The sequence below is a fragment of the Anopheles nili genome, chromosome 2 (genome assembly GCF_943737925.1).
Source record: "Anopheles nili chromosome 2, idAnoNiliSN_F5_01, whole genome shotgun sequence".
Lineage (NCBI taxonomy): Eukaryota > Metazoa > Arthropoda > Insecta > Diptera > Culicidae > Anopheles > Anopheles nili.
The window spans coordinates 66794297-66806877 of NC_071291.1; the positions used below are offsets into that span (position 1 = coordinate 66794297).

Below are 12581 nucleotides of genomic sequence, written 5' to 3' on the forward strand. Positions count from 1 at the left end.
AAAGAAGCTTTCGCCTCCGTTGAGCACTCGCACGAAAGGCGCACAAGGATTCTCTTTTCGCGTTTTTTGACACGAAGGATGTATAAAGAACCTTTCTGGGAAGCCATTCGAGCTCTGCGGGCTCGAATTATAATATTATGATAGATTTATTGCTGAGCTTCTGGTTTGTTTGATCTATCTTTCCGCCATTGGGTTTTATCGTCATTTCTGATGCGGCACTTTTATGGGGCTTCGTGATGCATTAGTGGGAAAACTCTACTCGACGATGGGAAATTGCATGAGATATGCTAAAAGATATATATAAGATTATATAATTCGTAATTTGATATCCATAAGGATAAAGCGAAGGATACTAGGAAGTGCTTTTGATTGTTGAGATTAAAAATGCATGTTTTTTTATCTACATCTTTTATTGCTGATATTCTGAGTAAATCAATTTTTCTTCATTTTTATACCCTTTTTTATTCAAACTAATTTCGCAATGTGCATTTATAAGTTTCGCCATCCACAAAAACTAATTAAATTCATCTTTAAAACTCATCCCTAAACCTCTGCTCCACGTTCGCGAACGGCATGGAAACGCAAGGCTTGCAATAATCCTCTGGCTCTGGTCGTTTTGCAATCCGGCTGCCATCTCGCATCCATTTCTTATCCGTTTTTCTTTCTCGCTTTTCTTGCTTTCCTATGATCCCTCGCTTTCGTGGCTCCCAAACCGACGTTCTACGGTGTGTTTTGCTTCCATTTAGGATTGCTTTTGCTGCCGATTTGTTTGCACTTCCTCGTGGCTTCTCCCGTTGACCCACATTCACGGCCACGACGGTGAGCGGGGGAGTACCAGGAGTGTTAAGAATTTCATTTTCCTTTTCCCGGCTCAGTGCCCAAGAGAAAGAAAAGCAAACCCTTCCACACCCACTCTTCAGGGTCGCTTCTTTTCGCCGTCACGCGATGAATCAGTTCAATCAATCGAAAATTCAACACCACCACAAACGAGAAGCAGGCGAGCTTGGCCTGGCTTTTCCGTTACCATGGTGTGTGGTGTGCGTCTGTGGATTCGCCAACTGCGATGTCCTGCAGGATATTCGCTTTTTGGAGCAAACCTAGTCCCGAGATGGGCCCCCGTTTCCGTTGTTTATCTTTTTTTGTTTTATTTTTTATTATTTATTTTGCTGCCCTCCCCCAAATCTCTCTCACACGCGCGGCGCCCAGGAAACGGGAAGAGGATGATGATGATGAAAATTTAATGGGATTCGGAGAGCTCCCATCGAGCAGTCGCAGGGAGGCTACACAAGCTTCCACGGATAACAAAAACACACACACACACACCAAAACCTCTCTTTCTTGGGCACCACCGGGAAAAGGTTGTTGGGATTCGTTTCGCTGGTGGTTGCGAATAGCGGATGCGGGCTTAGCCAGGGGCTGGGAAATACAAATCCTTCGCTCAAAAGCCAAACGGTCGGCGGGGAAGGCCAAGACATTAAATTTCTCAACCACAAGCGGTGGCCGCGAGCGATGCAAACAGACGGAAAGTTTCGCACGAACGGCAGGATGTTTATGTGGAAACAATCTCTCCGCACCACACACAGCCAGCAGATTTAACGAGGCCATCCTGGGGGCGTTATGTGGAGACTCTTAAATCATAATAATTAAACGGGGACAGTGGTGCTTACAAGTGGAGAGTACTTTAATGAAGTAAAATAAATTCGATGGTCGGTCGTATGCGGTTCGAGTACATTTGAAGGGCTATGCATTTTGAAGTGGCTGCTGGTGAAACGATATTTCCCGGCAATATTATGCATGGAAAAACGTTCATATCGTATCGATTTCCTTGCATACGTGCAGAAGGGTACTTATTTCTCTTAGCATAATCATTCAACGTTCATTAATTGATTTATTCTCGTGTTATACTTCGAGTAAATAATCGCCACAGTGAGTGCACTGTTTTCTGTTCAATTTGTATATTAAGATTGCTATAAATTGTGATACTACTGCTCGCAAGGGATACTGCATTGCATTGAGCCAAGCCCTTCAATTTAATTGATAAAAAAAATCAACTCAAACAGCCGCATCTTCGATGTCTTCTAGTAGTTAGTCCTGTCGATTCGAACTCACGACAGCCAGGAAGTCAACGTATCTAGCACTTGAAAACCTTCTAGTTAAACCGATTTGTAAAAGCAGCTTTCTGCACGTTGTGAATTGAAGAAAAAAAAAAGAGGACACAAAAGTGTCCTCGTCCTCGGCAGCAGCTGTAGACGTATTTATACCCCCATTTCTTTTTGCGTCTTCCTTTGGCTCCGGAACCGGCTGTAATCTGTTCGAATTTTACTACAACTCGCCGGGCGGGTTTTATTTTCCCGCCGGCGCGGTCGGCGTTTTATTCGCAGAATTTCCCAACGTGCTGTGGAAAATACTACACCGCAACGGGGTGGCATACGGCCACGTTGTAGTCGTCGTCCTCGTCGCCATCGTCGGTAGTAATATTCTCCGAAATAACTCTCCTCTCCATGTGGGGGCGGCAGGCTATTAGGCGGCTTTATTCATCGCGTGGCTCCACACCAAAGGAAGCGGGGAGTTTGGGGTTGGAAAAATCCGAAACCGAATCCACTCCCCCAGTCACGAAGGATTTCGACGCGCTGCCGCCATCCCTACCGGTAGAAAATCTCTCCACGTACCGGATGGATGCCGGATCGATGGGAAGCGACTGGGTGACTGGTTGAGCAGGAAAATGATGGGCTGGGGAGAAAGGACAACAGGGAACGCGCGGAAGGAAACAGCAAATCCTGTACCTTCGTCCTGCGAGGCGAAAAGGAAGTAAACACACATTCGCACGCGAGCGTATACGGTCGATCGCACGCACACACTACAACAGCAAGTGCAGGAAAAGGCCAAAAGCGGGCTCGTTCCAGAATCAACACAGGACGATTGGTTCGATGGTGTGCGTGTGTCGCTACACTCCTGTCATCCTGGTTTCGGGCACACAACCGGTGTGTGTGTATGTGAGGTGTTGTTGTTTCGAAAAAGGCTCGCTTTCCACGCGTAGCGCAGTGGCGCGCCCCGTCTTCCGGGGAGGAATTAGAAGAAAAATAAACGCGAGAGAGGATTCGGATGAAAACATCCCTCCAGAGCGTGCTCCTTGCGTCGTCCTGCGCCCCGTTGGCGCATCAAACGCGTTGCGGATCTTCCAATTCTCCGCGGTAGTATTGGTGCTTCCAAGCTCGTCCTGTTCGTGCCGCGGGAGAGCTCTATTATAGAGAGCCGTGTCGAGAGCGTGGTCCTTTTTCCCTCCAGAAGCTGCCTCCCGGTGAAACCCCAGGGCTCACTTCCGGTGGCGCTGGGTTTGGCCCCGGGGAAGCAAAAGGCTGACAGCTGCACGACAAATCGTGAGTTAATCGAACCGAATCGTCGCCGTAGCCTTGTTCTCACCACTCGCGATCGGTTGATGAAGCGAGCGGGAATAAAAGTGGCTCCTTCTTGGCAAAGGGGGAAAAACTACCCAAGATGGAATCGATTCTCGGGGTGGAGCTGTTTGCTTGAGATACGGCACAAGAGGGTCTGAACAATTGCCACCAATTGCCAATTTCCATCATCCCTTCTCGCGATAAGCGAGAAAAAAGTGCTGTCTTATCGCGTCAACAAGCAATGAACCGTTTGCAACGCGAGAAACAATAGAGTGCGAAGGGCAGGAGCAGCGATAAACCAATGAATTTCCTGCAAAACCATCGTGCTTCATTAATTATTGGAAGGTTTTTTGAATACTTTTTTTCCTGGGCGAATTGTCATTTGCGCACGCTAAAGAAAAATATAAGCTCAGAAACGCGCTTTTTTTTAATCGTCCTGGGAAAATTCCCCGCCGGCCGATTCGAAATTGCGCCCGCGGAAAAGTTTCCCAAAGGCACGAGACGTTTTATTTGAATTTTAAAAGTTCACCGAGGTGTTTGTTTATTTTTTTTTTCATCCTGTTTTGCCATGCCTGTCAAAAATCAATTTAAAAACAATTAACACGCTACGATGACAAGTTTTGACAGCGGCGTTGCTCAAAGTTGCTTCCGTCGGCAGTTTTCCAATAACCGTCGTTGAAAAAAAGGAGATGGGCGGGTAGCTGACTTGGAATGTTTTCCACTAATTACACTCCCCGCTTCTCTCAAGCGCAGCGACGTTTTTACGATGATGTAAAAATTCCACGCTTATTTTCCGACAAACTTTAGCAAGCGTTTTGAACCGGGTGGCAGCTGCGAAGTCCTTGCTTGCTTCTGCCGCTGCTGCACACACGGAGGCGAACGACGTGTGTGCATTTGTCTCGATTCTTTTCAATCACATTTTCCTCCCCGCCCCCCACACTCACTGTCCGCTATCGGAAAACTTTCGTCGCGAGCAGAGGGCGAGGAGACGATTTCCGGCGTCGTCGGTGAAGGAAAAAAGGGCAGCAATGAGCGTGCGGGTGGGAGCTTGAAAAACAGAACACAGAGCCGTGGCGGGGATCCCCCCATATCGTGCGTGTGAAGGGGCCCCGGAAGCCGCGCGGGATGTGTTTATGGTGCCGTATATCATCATCATCAGCACCATCTTCAAATACGTTGCGGCTCGTGGGCGCTCGTGACGCCTCCTCCCCCTCACCCGGGGGTGAGGTCGTGGCCCTACGGTTTTCTCGTTATGCTTCATTCTTTTCCTTTTTTTTCTTTCCTCCCTGCTCAACCATACGCGCTCCATATTGCCAGGGCGACGGGAAACGGTTCCCCACACCGTGGTGGAATCGATCCGGAAGTCGAGCGGCAGAAAATGGGATGAGATGAGATGAGTGGCGCGAGAGAGCACAACCGTGCAGGGCGTGAGAGAGCGTGAGCGCGTGAGGATGAGAAGGAAGTGCACTTTTGGAAGCAGAAGGGCGTGCATGTGTGTGGGGGCGGATGAAGGGGAGGGGGGGAGGAAAATGCGAGGAAATACGGGCATAACGAGCTAATCGATGATCGGAAGGAATTAAAACATAAACACGCACGTAGGGAAAGTACACCTGCGCGTTTTTTTTTCCTCTATGGCATCGGTGTGTGTCTAAACGTCTCACCTGCTCACTGCTCACTTCCCGAGCTCCTGTGCTCACACAGGAATGTGGAAAACCCTATGAGAACGCTTTTAGCTGGTGGGATGGGAGTTTTTAATTAAAACCCAAAACAACCGATAAATAGTGCAGATTTGGAAAAATTCTACAGAAAAATGCAGAAAGAAAAATTTGACGTAAACACAAGTAGCTGTCACATTAGCTCAAAGTCAACAACCCCAAAAGTAGCTGTCCTGGAATAACTTCCTTCAAACCGCTTACTGCGATTGAGCCGCGGAATCTCTTCCCTGCCATGTGGTATGTTACTGATCGACTTCTCACACGTCCAGGTGGCCATCTTCCATACGTGAGCCGCCTCTCTGGGATGGGGAATTATTTTTATCTGCAATCCGGGTGCGTGATAATTTATATTCCCTAACTAGCGATTGGTGCGATCCCCGGTGTGTGTGTGTGCCCACAGAAGCCGGCGACGACGAGTGGTTCGTGTTTGGTTTCTTTCGCGTCTTTACCGCTTCAATGCTTGTTCTTGAGCTTCAACATGTTCGTCGAGAGCCACAGCCGCAGCAGCATTGCTGCTGTCGCCCGTGGTTGCGATAATCTAATCATTTAATTTTCATTCCTTTCGAAGCACCAACCGCTCCGGAGTCAAACGAGCGAGCGAGCGAGCGAGCGGACGGGCGCTCTCCTGCGGTGGCGCGGGAAAAGTTTTTCCCTGCTCCTCCTACACCTGCCGCCCTGTGGCCCTTCACGTGCTGCCTCATGCCGAGGAGGGGCCTATTCTTGGAGCAACGGCATGGGAACAAGATCTGGATGCGGAAGGAGGAGAAGAAGCAGCGGGCGAAGAGAGGGTCGGTGTACGTGACCGCGCTGCCCAACGTGAGACTCGCGTGCTGCGCTCAGCTAAGCGCGATGAACGCGCGAGTGTGTGTGTGTGTGCGTGAGGAAGCTTGTGTCGGCTCTCTTTTTTTTCGTTTGCTTCTCTCTTAACAAAAACGCTCACCGTTCTGCGCCGGCAACGATGCAGCGCTAATGATGGTGTGAGATGGGCGCGAGAAGAGTGAGTAGCCCACGATGAGAGCCCAATGTGTGAGCAAACGAGACGGGTAGCTCACGGTCGCTCTCGCACGGGTTGCTACGAACGGGAGCGCGCGCTCGCGCGGTCCGTGAGTGTGAGCGAGAAGGCAAACAGAACGGTGATGGAATCGCGAGAGCAAACCCACCCGAAGAGCCTCTCACAAAGAGCGAACGGTGGTTGATCGAGCGCTTTCTTCGCTCTTTCTCTCAGTCTGCTTTTGGCCACTGTTGGGGACGGTTTCGCGCGTCCGTGCGTGTTCTCGGTGCCCGTGTTCGACAGCAGCAAAGCTCCAGCACTAGCAAAACAGCAGCAGCAGCAGTATTTCGGCTTGTCAAGCAGCGCGGCGGCCGCAGTGGTGAAGAAAAAAAACGTGAATTCTAGTGGACGGTGGTGGTTAACCGCACCGAGAAACACACATCATCCGACGGCGGCAGTGTGTGCGATAGCGCGGAGTGGCCGCACCACATCAAAAGCAGCGTGTGTATTGGGCTCGAACTTGCAAACGGCCATCTAACGAACTGTGGCCGGTTCACGGAAGGCCCAGCGAAAAGGTGTGTACCACGCGGGCATATGACCGGAAAGATGGAAGAGTGTTCATCCGTGTGTATGTGTGTGAATGGGTTGGCCTTGCCTGGTGTTGCCGCCAAGGTGTGATATGCACAGCATATGCCCTTCGTGTGATGCTGTCAATTGCCGGGCGGCGGCACCATCAGTGATGATAACAAAAAGTAAAATTAGATAGGAAAAACCTTCGCCTCTCCGTCTGTGTACACTGGCTGATTTTTCCTGGTTAAAAGAAGGAATAATTCTCACTTTAGTTCGCTGTGGCCATGAGAAGTGAAGAGTATTAGCGGTACGAGACACACACACACTCGCGCTCATCTCATCAGCTTGCCGCTTCCGCTGAAGCGTCGCTGTTCGCGCGAGCCCTGCATCGTGTGTGGAGCATCGTTCTTTTCTTTTTTCTATCCGTGACTCCGTGACACGTCGTGCATGCCAATCCCACACGCCCGGGAATCCTGATGGCCATCTTGGGGGGGTCCGCGTGAGAAACGTTCTTCAATGCGGGCTGCTGAGAAGGCTGAAGGAGAAGGATGATCGATTGCGAGGTCCCGCCGGGGTGCAATTATTGTTTTGTGTACCCCTTGGGTGTTTCCGTCTCAGCTGCTCCCAGGTTTCCCGTTGCCGGCCATTTCATCTTTCAACCACTCCAGCGTGTGTGTGTGTGTGTGTGGACGGCGCAGTGTATACAATTCTTTTCCACCGTCCGTACCCCTCTTGGGTGCCTTGGATTGATGAGAGAGCAGGATGGCAAAGGAGTGCATCACGTCGAGGAAGAAGCACCAACGATAATCAAAGCAAGAGCGAGCGAGATAGCGTAAAGTGCGCTCGTTCATCTCGTTCTCGCGCACTCTTTTCTCGCTTGCTCCGTCCTAGCGAATGTTCGCTTCGCTCGTTCGTTGATCCGTGGGGACGAGAGTGTGTGTGTGTGTGTGTTTGCGTGCGTTTTTTTCTCTTCCATTTGGAATGATAAAGTTTGTTCTATCGCCGACACACACACAGTGTGTGTGTGCCATGCTTTCTCCCGCTCACCGCGCGAGAACGAATGATAGAGAGCGAGAGAGGGGGCATACATTCGTAGGCGCACGTTATGAATGAGTTTTTTTTTGCTTCACGGAAACAGCCCGCGGTCCGCGGGGGTGGCTAACGGGTTTGTGGGTGAAAGTGAATAGAAATATAGCACGGGTGGAAAACGTGCGTGAAGCCATGGCACGAGTTTGACAGCGCGCCTCGACCACAGTGAGAAGAAACGAAATCATCTCGAGAACGCGGGAACAAATAGTGCTGAGGCAGCGGTCTATCTAATGCGTGCATGTCAAACAAACGTCAATCGAACCGGTGCGTGAAAAATAAAAATCCCTCACGCATCATCGGACGTCGTTGAAGCGCTGCTGCTTCGATTGAGTGGAAATTTCATTGCCAAGGATTCGATCAAACGGCTGCATGTGTATGATTATGTGGCGTTGTGTCGGCCATATTATTATATGGGGCTATGTTTTGCGTCCAACAGAGTCCGTTGCTGGCTTTTTTTTCTCCACATCAACAAATCCTTCCCTGTTTGCCCCTGCGTACGAGAATCCCGCGATTTTTTTTTCGCTACCAATCTCGTTCTCGCTGGTTCTCGGGTTGTTCCCTTTAGTATACCCTTTCATCTTCTCGATTCTCTCTTTTCGGATGGGCTTTCGCTGTTGTGTGCTATCTGCTCAAGAACCAGCTCGCTTCAGGTACCCGCACAGGAGGAAATGTGGAAGCATTGTTGCAGGGTGATTTTTCCCTCGGGGGCTACTGCTTTTCTCTCGTGTGTGTGTGTGTGTGTGTGTGTGTGTGTGTGTTGCTCCCTCTGCGAGAGGGAAGGAAATTTAATACCCCAACCCGGGAATGAAGGCCCTTTCTTGCGTCTCTTTCGATGCTGCTCTTGCCCCCCAAAGATCAACACACCACCACGATAAAAGCTTTTGTGGGCTCTTCGATAGAAAAGGGGGGACTTAGAAGGCTCCCCCCCCCCCCAAGTCGGGTGGGTGTGTGTGTTGGTGCGTGCCCAGAATTCCTGCTGCGCCCCGTCTTTCGCTGGGTGGTGGAAAAAAGCGAGAAAAAGCACCTCTGCTGGATGGACGATGCACACGAGTGTATGCGCTGGAACGAGAAAGCACAAAGCATGTCAGTTCCGCACGAACTTCAGAGGTGGTGTGTTCTTGTGTGAGCAGGCATTTTAGTGTGTGCCGCGGATGCAAGATTTAAAGTCGTTTTGAGACCCTCCTCGCGAGGTGCATCATCAGCTGCAGCAAGAGTGCACCGTCAGGACACACACACTGTCTCACGATTCCGTGCGTGTGTGTGTGATTATACACTCAGTTGCTTTGTTTTTTTATTGTATATTGGAAACAAATCTAACGACCAACACCAAACCAGGTTGAATCGATCAAATGGCGAGAGCGAAAAAAACAGCTAAACATCAGAAGAAAGTGTACGAAGGAAAAATGGGAAAGAGATGGCCCTTCAGCCGCCACGAGAAGCGTATTTATGCTGCCTCTACACCGGAGGAGGTCGATTTCTCGTTCTCTTCTTTCTCCCATGCCGTCAGCGCCACTGCTCGCCCTATCCCATCGCAAAGCAAGCTATGCTGCAGAAAAGCTGGAGCATGCGAACGAGCGAGATAGCAGGCGCATGTTTCTATGGTTATGTAAGCCGTTCGCGTATCTGGAAAGCGAGAACGCGATAGAGTGTCGCTTGTTTTTATGCGCGCACGGTGGCAAACATACGGCAGGGGGGAAAAGATCGTTCTGCTGGGAGAAAGCTCTTACGTTGGGGATGATGGGGGTGAAACCCTTAAACCCATTCCCTCCCCCCCCCCCCCCCTCAGCTCAGTACGAAGAATGACACGCGCTAATGTTCGCTCGCGTGCTTTTCCACGCGCAAGCACCGCAGTGGTGAACGCGCGGATGTAAACCCGCACCACGCGCAACATCGCTAGACGAGGCGCGGCTCGCGCTATCAATTCATTCGCGAGTATGTTTATCTTCCGCTCTCTGTCTTTCACCCGCAAAAGGGCTGTTTGCCGACCCCCCCCCCCCCCCCTGTTCTACACCCCACTTTACTCGCACGAATTCCTGATTTCCGGCCGTTCCCCTTCCGCTTTTCCTGTGTGTGTATGCGCGCGCGCGCGCGTTCTCTAATCTCGTTCCGCGTGTTCCCTTCTACCGCGGTGGTGAGAAAGAGCACGAACGAGAGCACCTTCGTCGCTCTCCGTGGCGCATGGCCACTTGCACCGGGTGCGAAAGGGGATGAAGCGAGTGCAGCACAAACAGAGAGAGAGAGAGCGAGAGAGAACTATCAGTTCCGAGAAAATGTGTAACACCGCGCGCGCGTGAGCCTTTCGCCGCGAGAGGGTCGATGCTTATGCTGCAGCTTATGCTACACCAAGCAAGGTGACTAGCGGTGTGTAGGGCGGGTTCGAGGGTGATTCCGGTCCCGCGAGCACGTCTCTGTATGTGTGCGCCTCACACAGGGTTCCGGCCCAATGGGAGGGAGGGTTTTTTTTTGTGTGTTGAATTTTCCTCCCAAAGAAGTTTCCGTTCCGTGCGACGTTCGATCGGAGGAAAATTTAAATCGCGCAAAGATGAAAATTAAATGCCCCCAGCAGGGTTTGGTGTCATGAGGGGCGAAATCATGAATATTAAATCTCAACCATACGCGGAAACACAAACGCGCCGGCCGGTCCAGGTGTGTATGATGCGGTCCTTATGGAGATGTGGCTTTCAGGACGAAGGATAACTGAACAGCTTCTACCATGCACGAAATGGAAGATTTTATTTTTCATCTCTCCTTGCAGTGGATCCGTCATTATACGGTCCTAATCTATTTCTCATCGACTGCTCCATCACACGCGTGAACCTGCACTCGCCAACCACGCAGGAGTCTATGTTCCCCAACCTGTGTGCTGGGATGAAATAGCAGGAAGAGAGGCTGTTGATTTACTTCCCTGTGTTTCGTGGCTCCAGTCGGGGGAAAAGGCAAGAGCCGCAGCTTCATCTCAATTCATCCATCTCCTTCGGGTGGTTCGTGGTGATGGAAACTTTGTCTTACACTCACACACACACACACACGCGGTTTGAAAAGGGGAAAAGAAGTCAAGAGCTGGTTCATTTGTTTCACAGCCTGCTTCGTGAGTCGTTAGCCAGTGGGAAGGTGAAACCAAACGGGAAGAACGCAGCCTTTTTCCTCGGACCCAGCCTCAGCCCAAGCTGCGCGCTCTGGGGCTGATCCTTCGGCACACCGTTGCTCCTTTACGTGTGCCTTGGGTCGTTTCTTTTTTTTATTCGCGCTTGTTTCGTCGTTTTGGGACTCCTCCCCACACCAACGTTCGGCAAAGTTTGCCCTGTTCTGTGGTCTTGTTCTCGTTTCTTTCGTGTGTCCTTTTTTTTTTGCTATTCACGATTCACGCGCTAAAGTTTGATCGTTCTTTTGTTTGTTTTTCCTTTCTTTTCTCATAATTTCTCATTAACATTTTTAAGCTATTAAATTTTGCTGTTTCTTTCACTCGGTTGATTAAATAAAATCATATATAAGCTGTATTCTAAACTAGTGCTATTTTACTCTAATTTGTTGTTCTTTTTGTTTCTTCTCTTACAGGTGTTCGTTGGCTACAAAAAGCTATAAAAAGTTAGTTTATAAATCTATAAACCAATCTACGACAGGCAACACTCTTTAGGCCCGGTGTTTGTAAGTGTTTCTTTCGTGGGCCTTTTGGGTGAAAAAATCGGTTGCCAAAAAAAAGGGAAAATTGTGTGTTCAGTGCGCGGAAGAATGGAAAAGTGCGCAATGTTGTAAGAATAGTGGGCGAAATAGCAAATGAAAGAAAAGAAAATATCCAAGCCTACGAGCAAATGAAAAGTGAGAGTGAATAAGCGCAAAAAAGGGGTGGTGAGTGAGAGTGATTGTAGGCGTAAAAAGTGTAGCGGGAGGGAAGAGATAGAGAGAGAGCGAGAGAAAGATCGCGAATAGCGAAACGGCACCGCAGGGAAAAGGAAAAGCAATGCAAAAGGTGCGAAAGTAAACGCAGGAAAACAAACGGCCTTCCGCTAGTAATGAAAACGAGGAAAAGTTCCGGTGCTTAAGGCAGCGTTTCTGCTCGGGAGAGCAAAATTAAAAACGGCGGCAATGTTCTGTTCCCGTAGTTTCGCATAAAGGCTATTTCGCAGTGTGCTACCGTCGTCGTTCGTTTCGAAAATCGAGTGTCGGAGAGTGCGGGAATGGTGACGATGTCATTGTAAGTTTCCCAGAAGTGCCAGGGATACCGTCGGAAGGAAGGAATGGTTGGAATTTTGAACCACCCGGCTGTGTGAAAAATAAAAGTTTTCTCCTCAATACCACCCTTCGGAATCGGCACAATCCCAGGCATGGATTACGAGGCGTTGCTGTTACTTCTGCTGGCGTAAGGACATCGAAAACGGCCGTGTGAAGGATTTTTGTTCGCCACCCGGTAGTGTTCCAGGTCTTCCAGAAGGACCAAACGTCAAAATCGTCGCTATTCCTGTTCAGAGGTGTCCTTAAAAGGTAGGTATTATTATTGCTATTAAGGTAGTCTATTCTTTTCGTTTGCCTGTATAGTCGGGTCACTTTTGCCTGTAGAAACGTGCTCGATCGTTACATTTACCTGTATATTGTGTTTACCTCTGAAAAAACACTAAACGGAGTTATTTTGCTGGGTAGATCTTTCGAGTAGGGAATGGAAATTGCCAGATATATCGCAAATAAGTCAAATTTTCTGCTGTATTTAACTGTATTTTGTTCCTCGAAACCCGCCGCAATGTCATGCCACTACACAAAAGTATTACCTTCAAATTCTTTGTATAAAGAAATCAAAATGTTTTTGTACATCCAAAAATCAATATAATA

The 12581-nt window shown here is 49.4% G+C and overlaps 1 long non-coding RNA gene across 1 annotated transcript in view; it reads left to right on the forward strand.

Moving 5' to 3' along the window:
- The first annotated feature begins 6354 nt into the window (after nt 1–6354).
- LOC128730599 (uncharacterized) overlaps nt 6355–12581 on the forward strand; it is a 55547-nt gene continuing 49320 nt past the window's right edge. Inside the window, exons 1-2 of the long non-coding RNA XR_008411681.1 lie at nt 6355–6676; nt 11316–12239. This is a non-coding gene — a long non-coding RNA (uncharacterized LOC128730599). The remainder of the gene's footprint in view (nt 6677–11315; nt 12240–12581) is intronic.